Genomic DNA, 15687 nt, shown 5'->3' with positions numbered 1-15687 from the left:
CGTTTGGTGTTTACTACTGCTAGAATACTGTCAGAGTCGAGTGTCACGTCCACTTCCTAGATGTGTTAGTGTACAGAAGACCTGATAACACTCTAGGGCCGGCCGCAGTGGCCAAGCGGTTAAAGGCACTACAGTCTGGAACCGCGTGACTGCTACGGTCGCAGGTTCGAATCCTGCCCCTGGCATTGATGTGTGTGATGTCCTTAGGGTAGTTAGGTTTAAGTAGTTCTAAGTTCTAGGGGACTGATGACCTTAGAAGTTAAGTCCCATAGTGCTCAGAGCCATTTTTTGAACACCCTAGGTCACAGAGTGTACAGAAAGCCGACTAACACAAACAGATATTTATGTGCCACTTCGCACCACCACCCAGGCCATTAGCAAGCAATACTCAATACTGTCTTCGCGTGCCTCCTGTATCAGCGATGACGACAACTTGGAATCGGAGTTGAATTTTTTAAAGAGGACATTGAAGGCAAATGAACATGATATTTATTCAATCGACAGGGCTTTTAGGCGGAATATTTATCTCGCTAATAAGAATGATGAGGAACCGCCTTCTCACTCCGTCAGGTTACCGTTCGTTTCTGGCATCACTGACCGCATACGCAGAATTTTGAAGAAAAATGGTATACAGACATCTTTCTTTAGTCAAAACAAAATAAAAGACTTTTTCCGACGGAAAACGGATGCACCTGATTACCTCCACAATGCGGACATCTATCAAGTGTCATGTGGCTGTGGCAAAGTGTATATAGGCGAAACGGAAAGAACTGTTAAAGAACGCATTAAGGAACACGAACGGCACATGCGGCTAAAACAAAGTGCAAAATCGGCAGTAGCGGAACATTACGAGAACTGTGGCTCTGACATTGATTTTAATAACGTAGGTGTACTGGCTAAAGAAACAAACTTTTATAGAAGAAAGGTCCGAGAAGCGGCTGAAATTTCTAAGAATGTATCTAATTTCAATAGAGAGGACGGCTATAGGCTTCCGGCATCACGGAAGTAAATACGCGGCCGCGTAGTGTGAGCGGCACAAACAGCACGCTGCAAGTCACCTCGGCGGACAATAATATTTTGGGTAAACTTTCGCCCTCTCTTGCTCTGTCCGTTTCGAATCCAGCCACTGATGACGACCAACCAATAGCGGCAGCAGGCATTTCAACCAATAACCCTTCTCCGGCATAAATGTGCAATAGTGCCTTTCTAACCAATGACGATGGACCGCCAACGGTATCCACAGGAGATGAGCTACCAACGCCCCTTCTTCTGCATCAGAACGGGAATTTTAGCCTTTGACTATGGCCCACCAATGGTAGCCATTTGAATTTTAACCAATACTATCACTTCTCCAGCTAGGACGCCAGCAACTCCCCCTTTATAAGTGGACGCGACACTCGTCTCTGACAGTGTTCTAGCAGTAGTGAACACCGAAACATCCTGAAGAAGATCCCAGCAGAGGGGTCGAAACGTCGAACATTTTAGAAGAAACATGACGCGGCCTAATAACCCAGAAGATTTTAACTTCAATGTGTCTTTGTCGGCTGTAGCGTGTACGCATTAGGATGCGTTCACAGTGGCACATTGAGCACTCCGTCTTCAGGCCACAAGTGGCCCCATCCGATCGCCGTGTCATCCTCAGCTGAGGATGCGGATAGGAGGGGCGTGTGGTCAGCACACCGCTCTCCCAGTCTTTACGATGATTTTCTTTGACCGGAGCCGCTACTAGTCGGTCAAGTAGCTCCTCAATTGAGATCACCAAGCTGAGTGCACTCCGAAAAATGGCAACAGCACATGGCAGCCCGGATGGTCACCCATTCAAGTGCTGGCCACGCCCGACAGCGCTTAACTTCGGTGATCTGACGGGAACCAGTGTATCCACTGCGGCAAGACCGTTGCCGGCACCTTGAGCACTCGGCATTAAATCGTGAGTTCTGTGGAGTCGTGGTGGCGTCCACGAGAAATACGGGGCCGCAACGAACTTGTTACGTCACAACATTCACCTTGCCCGCGATACATCGCGAACACTCGCTCTGTGCAAACCTCATACTAAATGAATATGTCAATCAAAAGGTGGTCACTAAAGGTCTTTTCGTGTTTTATCGAGAGCTTGCATGTATTTAAACGCACATTTAACAGTTTCTGAACTCCTCTTGTAGTGGCGTGGCAAGACAGCCAAGCCACTCGGAGGTAGCCGAAAGGCACGCGTTAAGCTCACGCTGACTGGCGTGAGGTCTGAAACATTATAAGGAAATGAGAACTTAGAAAAACGGACGCAGTTGCTGTAATACTTAACTTTAATCCATAATTGTAGAACATCGCTCTTGATTGTACATGCTTCTTAAGATAAATATCAAACGCTATGGCGCCTTGCTAGGTCGTAGCAAATGACGTAGCTGAAGGCTATGCTAACTATCGTCTCGGCAAATGAGAGCGTATTTCGTCAGTGAACCATCGCTAGCAAAGTCGGCTGTACAACTGGGGCGAGTGCCAGGACGTCTCACTAGACATGCCGTGTGGCGGCGCTCGGTCTGCAATCACTGACAGTGGCGACACGCGGGTCCGACGTATACTAACGGACCGCGGCCGATTTAAAGGCTACCACCTAGCAAGTGTGGTGTCTGGCGGTGACATCACACCTCTGAAATGAAATCCACTGCCCGCTGGAGATCACTGGTGGCACTCGTAAGACCTGTGCTGTGATGCACACTGCAGGGTTCGTATATCCCGTTGGCTGTGGCTTGTGACGTCACGCCACAGGTACAAAGTGCTACCACTAGGTGTCACACTCAGCGAGTCTTCTTTAGAGAGCCTGTATACAGAGAGAGTGGCCATAGGTGAAGTTGCTCGTGATTGGTTGATTAGCTTTGGCGCCAGTTTTTCTGCCAAACGTCTCTCGCGCTTCCTATGTTCGCCGTGCTTTTGAGTTGAATTGAAGTTCAGAGGACTTTTGGAAACGATTAAATGGTTTCGGAATTATTGAGAAACTTGTTATGCGTTGTGCATGCATGTCCGATTTAGTTGTATATCGTTTTTAGTACGTAATTAGCGTTTGCGATCTTAAATATGAGTTGAAATAATGAAGCGTTTTCTGATGAAGTCGGTAGGCCTACATGTTTGAAGTAAGAAGGCCTATTACAATTTACTGCATTTTTAAGCTCTTATTTCTTTAATAGTTCGTGCATACTGGCAGCATCACAAGCTTTTCTGAAGCCAATATCTGACAGTCCTTGCTGGAAACGGAAAGTTACTGTCATTGTTGTGCCATGCTCATTTGACTTTATAGCGTCAAACTTTATTTCGTTCCGAATCAGAACACTAGGCATTATTTTGGTTTCAGTATTATTGCCTGACTGTTGACGCAGGCAAGTTGTAAGCACGTTTTCCGCAGTTGTCGTGGTTGCTGAAACATTATTCGGAGTAAATAATTGTAGGTACTCTTGAAGAGAGATTTTAATAGACCTACTTACTGTGGGGTAGAAGTGATATGTTATATTTGGTCGTTATTACAGTAGCCTACATTTAACATTACCTGATTTTTGTGATCTTTTTCGTTTGTTATCTACGAGAGTTATTCAGTATATGGAAGAAAGTCGTAAACAGTTGCTTACTTGTGACACGCAAGAAGTTTGAAGACGTGACAAGAAGTACAAATACGTCTCACACTTTTTGCATGTGACAAGTAAACAACTGCTTACGACTTTCATTCATCTGATGTAATACAGGTACGTTAAATCTTTAGCGTTATACATTTCCGATGCAAAACAAATGCTATACACTGTATTTTTTTATTTACATTACTTTCATTGCAATATGTCTAGTAAACGAAGTTTAAAGGAGATAAATGCAAGTACCGAATAATTTTTACAGCCACTGTATCAGATTTTCCTGTGCTGTACGTAGTAGGCTACTATGAGTATATTATAGATGTAAAGAAAGGCATTTAACGAATGATTTCGCCATATTGTCTTGTGCTTTTGATTCGGTGAGTGTGTACTCCACTACTGAAGTCCCGCCCGCAGTTTGGCAGAAAAATGGCCACCGTATCGTCCGGTTGGCCACTCTCTCCCTATACAGGCTCTCTAGTCGTCTTCAGAGAGAGAGGGAGAGAGAGAGAGAGAATAGCCAACGCCGCTACTGCACGACAGCCATATTTCCTCCTAACTACGGCTGCACGCACAAGCGGACAACAGCTAAGTGGAAACTCCACTGTTACACCTCCGACACTGAAGCAAAAACATAATACAAAATTGTGGGAAATACGTTAGTAAACATGTTTTCAGTTAATATATACTTACAATACGAATAATAATCAGCATCTAATGGACACGTTGGCATCACTGTCCAAATGATACAGCTTATCGTCGACCCACTACTGCGCAGTACAACACAGACGAAGGTGACATGAGTCATGGAATGCCTCCTAGTATAGCGTCAGGCCGCCTTTTGCCCAGCGTAGTGTAACAACTCAAAGTGACGTGGACTTAACAATTCGTTGCAAGTCACTTGCAGAAATAGTGAGCTACGCTGCATCTATAGCCATCCACAATAGCGAAAGTGTTGTCGGTGCAGGAGTTTGAGCGTGAACTGACCTGTCGATTATGTTCCATAAATTTTCGATGGGATTCGTGTCGGGCGATCTGAGTGGGCATATCATTTCCTCGAATTGTCCAGAATGTTCTTCAAACCAACCGCATACAGTTGTGGCCCACTGACATCACATTGTAGTTTGGGAATATGAAGTCCATGAATGGCTGAAAATGGCCTCCGAGTACCCGAACATGACCATTTGCAGTCAATGATCGGTTCAATTGGACCAGAGGACTCATCCCATCCCATTCCACGTATAAAAAAGGGCTTTTAAACTACTGTATTGAAATGAAACACTATTAGTTAATTCTTAACATAGAGGGCGTTACTTCCGTTACATGACGTAAACTAAGACTATTGTACTTGCTGTAATCAACCGCCTCAGTTCAACCTATATGGCAGTAAGAGCGCATGGTGACATGTACTGCCACGAGTTTGTTGTATTGCAACGCATATACACTCAAGATGGCTATTTATAGCTGAAATATAGAAATGCAAGAGTAATAAAAGACTAATAGGATTTTGACTGTTTGTTGTGTGCCTGTCCTTTCTTATAGTCTACAGTTGCTGAGCACAACAGTTCCTTATGGAATCAAAGGTGCTCTTCACGTGAAACACCTGAGTACAGATGACAGATCCACCAATGTTCTGTGCTTTATACCATGCGACTGTGCCGTCAACTGCATACGTGCGCATCGTTGTTCCATGACTCTTGTCGCTTCACAATATGTGTGTCCTGCTTAATTTATGTGAAGCGGTGCAGAGTCGTTATGATCTCGCTTTTCAATGTCACCACGTATCATCTCGGGTACGTAACAGAAAGTTTCTCTCTTTATCTCATATATTCGTAAAACTTCTCTGGTTATTCCAGTAACTGACGAAATAGCGTACAGTACTCGCCACTTTCTTTTCGAGACAGATAAAGCTCAATCACTCGAATGCGGACTCATTTTTGATAGCAAAAACCACACTGCAGCACTCTCCTCCCAGCACATCGTGGCAGCGGAACCCCCCCCCCCCCCCCGTGGGGTTGAAATAGATTGTAACCTACTTGAGAGAATAGATTGTAGCCTAAACTAAATTACACTCTTTTATCCCGACAAAAACTGACGAGGGAGCTGGGACGCACTGTGACCAAGCTGTAAGCCGATGTTGTGGGGCGGCCTCTGGTGACTGCGTCTGCCGAACGTTGTAGGTGCCTCTCTGAATAAAGCCTAAAGCCGTCCTCTCACGGGACGTGAAAACACGCGTGGCCGAGGAGCTGGTGCCGTCACGGCCTGGAATCTCACCTTGCACTACATTGCGGAGCGTTAAATAAACAACCTGACACATCAGATTTTTGCCTCTTGGAGAGAATGGCGGGCAATGAGATCCGACGCGGGTTTGCATTACAAGCAGAATATAGGAGCCACGATATTGTATGTTAAACATCCTTTTTGGTGGGGTTTCCATCTTATAAAGAGCGTAGTATGAAAATAAGCTGTTTCCAAGCATCATCAGATCGAAGATATCTCGAAAACGCACCGTTTTGGCTACCATTCGTTATAATAAAATGACAGGAAACTACACATCGATTAGTCAAAGGTTCTGTGGTTGCTGTTTTTAGTATCATAACTTGTGTATTGCAAAAGTATACCGTTTCTGTACTACGACACAACGATGATTTATCAAAAGTGCGTCTTTTTGTTACAATTTGAGTATCAAATTTCAAATAATGACATTTATAGACAGCGTCTTTACACAATACATGCAGCATACGGAGGCCCATATTTACTGCAATTTTTGTTGCTAAGGCCGATGACTGGAATGTTTCCCCAGTGACTAGAAATCTTAACGCAGCTGCCAGTCTATGCCTGAAAGTAAACACAAGTTATACACTAGAAGCCCCTGGGTTTATAAACTGGCTCATGTCTGTATCTTACCGGTAAATAACTTTTTCATTAACGCTGAGCAGCTTCAAAAACATCTTCTCTTCCATTTGAATGAAATTTCGAAACGAGTCTCGATCTTGAAATCTATGTGATGAAGCACGTTATTTCAGAGCGTCGATAGTGCATGCAACATAGACGGTACGGATGTTACGCATGCGCAGATTGTCATTGGGCACTGTACCTTAACTGTGCTTCATTTAAAACCGAAAATGGGACGAAAATTCACCTGGTTCAACGAATAATTTCTAGTAGTACCGTATGTATCTCTGATTGTTAGACACCATTCTGTACTATTCCTTTACCATAAATTCGCTGTTCAAGCCAAATACGAGTCCAGAACTTTCTTCTCGACTTTCTCCGCTCTTCTCCGACAATCGATAGCAGAGTTGTCGCAGCTATTTTATGATGCGAGTCAATTTTAGTGCAGAAACGATGTGATCTGCGAGTCAAATAAAGCAGACAACGACCTGTGGAGGGCGCTGATAGAACTAATCACCTTAACCAGCACGTCCCGTGTGACGACGGCGCTGCCTGTTGTGAGGTCGGATGTTCTGTGCGCGTCAACATCAAAGTTAGATGCTTCGTCCCGTGTAGGGACTGCTTAAGGCACGGTCGCAATGCACCGACAACGATCACCAGACGCCATCTGTAAGTTTTCTACGTAATTTATCTATACGTGAAATACTGAATATTCCTTTTCAAAAATTTTCTCCTCGTGTAACGTATCGTTTAGATATCGTATTCCCCAGCTGGGCAACACTGGCTGTTGGGTGACGCCATATTGCGCTTGTAAACGGTGTAGTGGAACAAAACTTTAATCTCAGTGAATGCGAAATAATGAAAATGAATTTAATTAAATCCTAAAAGAAACTACAACGTGTGCAACTTTGCTTCCGCCGTTTGCCGATAGGTGCCGACAGCTGTAAGTAGCGGTCGAAAGAAACAGGTCGCTGACGTCAGGCAGTTAGCTTGGACCTCGGTCAACATAACCTCGATCAAACATAGTCGAATGGTGTCTCCATCATGAAGTTGTTCTTGATTGAAAAATGTCGGTTTATGAACCTAATTCTCGTCATTTGCGGGAAGTGTTATTGTTTTGTTTCAGTATTAAGAAAACAGCGGATGAGTCTCGTCGAATGCTCTCAAGTACGTATGGTAAGGACGCTATTTGTGAAAGAACGTGTCGTGAGTGTTTTCAACGCTTCAAGAACGGTGATTTTAACGTCGCAGACCATTATAGTGGTGGAAGAGGGAATGTTTTCAAGATGCAGAATTGGAGACATCGCTGAGTGAAGACTCGCGTCAAACTCAAGAAGAATTGGCACGATTAGTGGGAGTGACTCAGCAAGCCATTTCCAAACGTCTCAAGGCTATGGGGCATGATTCAAGAAGAAGGAACTTGGGTCTCGTGTGAGCTGAAACCAAGAGACGTTGAACGGCGTTTGTGTGTTTGTGAATAGTTGCTTCAGAGGCAAAAACGTAAGGGATTTCTGCATCGCATTGTGATCGGGGACGAAAAATGGGTTCATTACGATAATCCTAAACGCAAGAAATCATGTGGATATCCCGGCCATGCTTCCTCGTATATGGCCAAACCGAATATTCATGGCTTCAAGAGCATGCTCTGCACTTGGTGAGACCAGCTCGGCGTCGTGTACAATGAGGTGTTAAAACCAAGTGAAACAATCACAGGTGCTCGTTATCGAACGCAGTTAATGCGTTTGAGCAGAGCATTAAAAGACAAACGGCCACAATCCAGCGAGAGGCACGATAAAGTGATTTTGCGGCACGACAACACTCGACTTCATGTTGCAAAAGAGGTCAAAACGTACTTGGAAACGTTATAATGGGAGGTCCTATCCGACCCGCCGTATTCTCCAGATATTGCTTCCTCTATCACCTGTTTAGATCAATGGCGCATGGACTGGCTGACCAACACTTCCGATCTCATGAAGAAGTCAGAAACTTGATCGATTCGTGGATCGCTTCAAAAGATGAACAATTTTTTCGACGCGGGATTCGTAGACTTCCCGAAAGATGGGAGAAAGTAGTGGCCATCGATGGAAAATACTTTTAATGATACATGTGTAACCACTTTGTTTCATTAAAGCCTCAAATTTTGGGGAAAAAACGGCGGAAGCAAATTTGTACACCTTGTAATTGCGAACACTCAATACTGAAGAACATTATGAAAGCTATTTAACATGAAATGCAATGTCTGACTTGAAATATCAAAAAAAAAAAAAAAAAAAAAAAAAAAAAAAAAGTGAAACACTGTTCAGCTCGGAAGAAACTAACTATTTAAGATTACCTTCGTTGTTGATTGTAAATTAATCTGCTGACTTAGCACAACATCTGAAAATTCTGACAACATACTGTTTGCTCACAAGTTTACAAGGTGAGATTTGCCCTGAAAGAAAGGTAACTTACCTCTTGCTCAGTATGCTATTTTCTGTCTCATGTACTGACATTATCGACAGCAAATTGAAATCAGCAAATACAGGAGCTAAAGAAAAATTATCTTCTCACTGCTAAAGTTTTCTTTTGGCTGTCAGAAACAATCTTTGGCTACGTGAGGCGTAAGGGGCAATTCACTCTCGACAAAATATTTAAAAGTTTACCAAGAATGATGGAGGAGAGTTTTACTTTAAAGAGGAGCGTTCTTGAAAAATTAATCTCGGATTATCGTAAAAAAAAGACTGTACAACCTAAGAAGGCTCTTGCAATTACGAAATTTACTCATTACAGAAATAATAGACATCTAAACCAATTGCGTTGTTTGTGACATAATGAAAACAAAGAGGTAAAATTAACACTAGTCATGAATATTATTACTTATCTAAGGGACAAAGATTTCTTTAATTAATTGTTCTGACAAACTAACATATCATTCTTCTCTCTCTCTCTCTCTCTCTCTCTCTATCTCTATCTCTATCTCTCTCTCTCTCTCTCTCTCTCTCTCTCTCTCTCTCTCTCTGTGTGTGTGTGTGTGTGTGTTTGTTTTGGTAACATGGAAATATGGTCCAAAAATCTTCTGGATCCATACAATCAAGAAAACATCCTTACAAATAAGTTTCCATCTCTATAAGAGAGTATTCCAGATAATTTCTCCCCTATTCACACGTATCAGATCTCCTTCTCTAATACTCAATTGCTCGCTATTTAACCCTACCACCTTCTTTAAAAAAGTTGTAGGCATATGCTCTTTCCTGTCTTATTCTATTTAAAGGGCATGATGATTATAAATTGCTAAAAATTATTATGGTTTTAAATATAAGTTTATTTGATCCAATACAAAAAATTTTTACAGTATTACGTGCCAACAGTTTCAACTGTGATGCAAGCTCTAGGCCTCGTTGTGCTGTTGAACAGTAGAGTTTTACTTATGGAATAAACTGTCAATCACTGGTGGGCCTTCGGCTCCAAAAGCCCATATCGATGATATTTCGTTGAATGGTTCACACTCTGACACTTGTTGATGGCCCAACATTGAAATGTGCAGCAATTTGAGGAATAGGTGCACTTCCTGTCACGTTGAACGATTCTCTTCAGTCGTCGTTGTTCTCGTTCTTGCAGGATCTATTTCCGTCCGCAGAGATGTCGGAGATTTGATGTTTTACCGGTTTCCTGATATTCACAGTACACACGTGGAATGGTCGTATGGGAAAATCCCCACTTCATCGCTACCTCGGAGATGTTGTGTCCCATTGCTCGTGCACCGACTATAACTTTACGTTCAGACTCACTTAAATCTTGATAACCCGCCATTGTAGCAGCAGTAACCGATCTAACAACTGCGCCAGGCACTTGTTGTCTTACATAGGCGTTACCGACCGCAGCGCCGTATTTTTCTTCTTTCGATATGTCTGTATTTGATTATGAATTCCTATGCCAGGTTCTTTGACGTTTCAGTGTATACTGTATATGATTAGACATTGAAAAACAACCCAATACCAGGTAACGCATTTCATTTGAAGAGGGGCTAGTCGTAACCGTACAATAACTTTCTTTTTGTTAATTCTGTTCAACACCTTGTTCAAAATATCGTGATTGTTATTAAGTCCAATACTACTTGAATACTACTCCATACAGTCAAGCCGTCGGCACAAGGGACGAGGCAGCTAACGCCGACGTGCATGCAGACCGCTTACTGAACATCACGTGACACAGTTCTGTCAGCACACCGCTAACGGGCTGACGTGATTTTTCGCACTTAGCGCCCTGCAGTGGCAGTTACAGGCTTTATTTGGGTCGCAACCCATACAGTTTGTTCACAAAAGTCTATGCGCGTAGAATTCCTACATCTGGGTTATTAAAACGCACATTTCCTCTCTTTACCATATTCTAGTCATGTAGTTATGTCAGCGGTATACATAAACATTTCAATATCCTTGAATGTATAAGAAAACAAAAATGAAAGATAAATGTCCACTAAGTAAGGACATCAGATTATAAAAGTTCACCAAATCGAACAAACTGCGTTCTGATAGAGAGCGCTCTTATATTTACATAACCTAAAATATTGCAGAAATTATTTCTATTAATTTCATGGGAAAGTCCCGCAGCCTTTTAGAAAACGAGAAGATGAAAAAAAATTATATAGCAGGGCGGAGACCCTCCATCGTTCTGTCCTCCGTTCCACGACATGGCACGTCAATCAACTAAGCTATTCTGTAACACTATAAGTAGTGACTACGTATTTTATTTTATAGTACTCTAAAGGCTTTAATGGTCGAATTGTTACTGTCTGACATTTAATTACAACAAATCACAAAAAGAGCGAAACGTTCTCACGAATCTTCAATTTGTCGTTGCCTTAAAACGATTTACCCTACGACATACAGGTTATAACGCGAAAATAACCACACACGAAAATTCTTGAACCACTGGTATGACGTTTACCGTCATTTTGCTACAACAAATCGTACCAATAACGATTCGTTCTTGCGACATTCAATGTGCTGGTGCTTACCAATAGTATATATTCATAGAATGTAACGTAAAACATAATATCCAACGAACATTATGTTATAATGAAAGCGGCAAATACAATATGGCGTCTTTCTGTTTGTGACGCAATGAGCGTTTTTGCTTCCTATTGGTTCTACTTTACATGGCACGTTGCCGAAATATCAAAGAACTTATTTTGTATTTCACGTGACGAAATGGCTCCTCAACATAAAATACAGGAAGTGAGGTCACAAAACTCGTAGAGCGCCACGTCACCGTTACGTAACTCGTCCCGTGTGACGACGGCTTAAGCCGAGTGAGCTAATATAATGAGCAGGACAGGGTTGCAACAGAATTTACTCGCAAATCATCCGCAACTTTTATTTATGCAATCAGTTATTTGTTGCCGAATAATCTAATTTACTTACCATGACAATGTATTCAAAGTTAACAAAAACACAATGTTGCAAATTTGAAATGACAACCGTTTCATTACAAAAATATGGAATTATGTTTTGGAAATGATTTCACAGTGTACTGCCCGGATAGCCGCGGGTGTTAGCACTCGGCTTCCGGGATTCGGGGAGACGTGGCGGCCCCAGATCGAATCCGCCCTTTTGTTTAACGACGAGGGTCTGTGTGTTGGCCAGCCTGGATGTGGTTTTTAAGCGATTTCCCACATCCGACCAGATGAATGCCGGGGTGCTACTCTCGTCTCGCCTTAGTTCCGCGTTCGCAGACATACAGATAATGTTCGCACGCTTTGAATTGTGATGACTCTAGATGCTGCTAGGTGGGGTAAACAAATTCCGTCTTGTGGCTAACAATGCCAGATCCATGATTAGCGTGCCACCCATGCAGATATTGGATAAAGATCAGGAAAAAGAAGAGGAAGAAATGATTTTACAATCTAGGAAGAAGATATTCCATTCGGTCACACCAAAGAATTGTGTTATAGCGTATGACCCAGAATTTTCAACTTGATATAGTGTAAGTACGGTTTCTGAATTTTAGTGAGCCACAGCTTCAGAAATATTGCTGTTCTCTTACTTTCGGACTGTACATTCCGAGATATACTCCTGTTGGTGATACTTATCATCCTCCTGATACCACAGACCTCTTCTTTCTTGTACTAAACATTTAAGTCTTTCACAATGCATGGTTTGCTTCTGGGGAAGTTCACCAGAAAAAAGTCTGATCTGACTTCCAGCAATCGTCGACCGAAATCTGTACGTTCTGTCGTTGGCATTGGCTTCGAAGAGACAACGCGCGTATTGGAGAACTGATTTGAAAAGGCAGGTCGTCTTCGTCCCACGTCGGTCGTTGGCGCAATCCCCCGGTGTTGTTACCACTGTGACCGTAGCCCTATGCGGACAACTAGGCATGTTTTGTGTAATTAATTATCACGTCAAGATCGCATAATTACTACAGACATTAACATTACGGTTTCAGCAAATTATTACCATCTTCAGATGTGATAAAAATGCACAAACAATTTCATCATGATGTATAAATTCAAATTATGTGCAGGCTGAGCATCATCAGAAAGATATAAAGTACCTCAATAAAATACGTATGCATTACAGTATAAAGTACATCGATAAATTATATATGCATGAAGCCGTCACATGGGAATGAAGATTTTCATATTAATTTTAGCCATTTGTAATTGTAATACACAGTGCAAACTTGTAATGCGTCTGCATCTTTGTTGCCGGAACCGCTGAAGATCTTGCCAGATCTTTCGATCCGTTTATCTCTGCCTCGTGATGACTGGGTGTTGTGTGATGTCCTTAGGTTAGTTAGGTTTAAGTAGTTCTAAGTTCTAGGGGACTGATGACCATAGATGTTAAGTCCCACAGAGCTCAGAGCCATTTTTTTTGTCGATCCGTTGGAAGATCTACCGTGTTCTGCTGGAAATAGGGATTTTCCTCCGAAATCTTCAGATTTTCAGTTTTAATTTCGCTTTATAAGTCAACTTTCCGTGACGTAATACATGGTATTCCACGGATGGTGTAATACCAATAGATGTGAATTCCATGCTTGTACTTAGTAAATGGAAATGTCTTGTGGTTAAAATGGCGCTGAGCACTATGGGACTTAACATCTGAGGTCATCAGTCCCCTAGAACTTAGAACTACTTAAACCTAACTAACCTAAGGACATCACACAAACCCATGCCCGAGGGAGGATTCGAACCTGCGACGGTAGCGGTCGTGCGGTTCCAGACTGTAGCGCCTAGAACCGCTCGGCCGAAAAGTCTTGTGGCTAGGGCCTCCCGTCAGGTAATCGCAGATGATTAGAGTAGAACAGTCGGTTGTAGCGGCTCATCATTTCGTTTGTATTGAAAGTATCTCAGTTTGGATAGCTACGTAGGTTGAGCGTTAAATAGTTAACCGTCAATACAATTAGTGATTCCGATGCCTCGTTGACAGTAGTAAGACGCAAAAAGAAAAAATACAGCTCGACATATAACGAAGCATGGGAAAATTAGCCGCTTTTTCGTGGGTGGTTAAGTAAAAGATAGAGAGGATCTTTTTTTGCTTCGTCTTCCGCGTGTCGCCGACACTTGAATTTGGTATCCGGGCACAGTGACCTGAAGAAACATATCACAGCGGAAAAAAAGGTCGGAAACAGTAGTACTGTTGCGAAACAGGTTAAATAAGATGAAATTCCCTTTGTGAGCATTAAAATCAAATTAAGTAAAAGTGTCAGGGAAGGTAGAATACGTCTCGCTAGTTCTGTTTGCAATCGAGATCAACCAGTACATGCCTCAAACTGTCTAGAGGATCTGAAGTTCATGGAAGAAATGTTTACAATCGTTTTCAGTCAAATCCAAAGCGTGTAGCTGAGGTTAGAGGATTTCAAAATTTCGTAAGCGTGACCCTCGCAAGATACTACATCTGTGTCAAACACAATGGTGAAACGCCCGCTAAGCCCGCTGGGCAGAATAGGTAATAGGAGTGTGGAAAGGGCCAAGGGATGAGGTCAGCTTCTGCTTCTAATTGTCATTTATTGTAATTTAATAACCTTTACAACCAAAACGGCACATAGCCGAATATTTACCGAATGCAACTCTTTCACGGCTGAAGGCCTCCAACAAGAAATCTTAACAAGATAAAAATCCAATTAAGATTCCAATAAAATAATTCAAAAACCAACATACGCAAGGTGCAATACAAAAAGCTGAGGGCCACAGTTAAATTTCAAAACTTCAGAACATATTACCATAGACATTTAAAGGCAGAAGACTATCATGTTTAACAACAAAAAAATCTTAAAATCAGCAAGGTACAAATCCAATTAAGATAGGAATAAAATAATTCAAAGTAGCAACATATGCAAGGTGCAATACCAATGGCTGAGGGTCACAATTAACTGCAGAAGACTGCAGTGTTTAAGCTTGAAAGATAAATTTAGAAATTAATTTTGCAAAATTTTAAGGAAACAAAACAAATAACCATAAGCCTAAAATTTAAAATAGCTGACAACATATAATTAAACACCGTTGGCACTCAGAAAGCCTCCAGGGAGGGTCTGTCTACCCTCGTTCACTTAGGTGAGATAGGTGGTGAGCCCAACTATACTTGATCCGTCGGAACCCAACCAGGGGACAGCCACGGAGAGACCGATATGACGACTTGCTTCCCGTCAATCAGTATATGAGAACTCAAACCGGCAATGTTACAAACGTGATAATCCACAGTGGAGTATGTATTAGCTGCCAAAATTACACACCATGTTGGACAGCGACAACAAGTGAGGAAAGGATGCTGCCTGAAATTACGTTAGCGGCCAGGGCAGGTAACCGGAACACTAAAGACCACTAGGCAGAAAATTCCGCTGGTACACTTGAACTTGAAACACGGTAATAATTTACTTCGCTCAAAAGAACACTGCCTGAATTTACGTCAGTGCCCAGGGCAGGTAACCAGAACACTAACGGCCACAAGACAGAAAATTCCACTGGTGCACCCAAATCGTAGTCGAGAAAAATAGTTAATTGCACCGCATAGTGGCTAAATCTCAGCAGTAGAACCACTCGGTGTTGCTCACCGGAAAACCTCCCCAACAGCAAACCACCGAAGCGAACCACCACAACATGAATAGACGCGGCTTGGGTAGTCGAAATCACTACTCAACTTTGATGTCCTGGGTCGGTGAACCACGAAGCTCATGGACAGCTCCACACACGCTCCGACACTGCGCAGGGGCT

At 42.5% G+C, this 15687-nt stretch overlaps 1 protein-coding gene and 1 pseudogene across 1 annotated transcript in view; one reads left to right on the top strand and one right to left on the bottom strand.

The window, feature by feature from the left end:
- The window catches only part of LOC126455758 (homeobox protein aristaless-like), a 961462-nt gene that overhangs the window by 897000 nt on the left and 48775 nt on the right, over positions 1-15687 (top strand). The gene's annotated exons all lie outside the window — the stretch shown is intronic.
- On the bottom strand, positions 1783-1900 carry LOC126459394 (5S ribosomal RNA; annotated as a pseudogene).

This window comes from Schistocerca serialis, chromosome 2, assembly GCF_023864345.2.
Source record: "Schistocerca serialis cubense isolate TAMUIC-IGC-003099 chromosome 2, iqSchSeri2.2, whole genome shotgun sequence".
NCBI classification, from domain to species: Eukaryota; Metazoa; Arthropoda; class Insecta; order Orthoptera; family Acrididae; genus Schistocerca; species Schistocerca serialis.
Note: the sequence above shows the minus strand (reverse complement) of the source record. Positions and strands in the feature narration are given on the sequence as shown.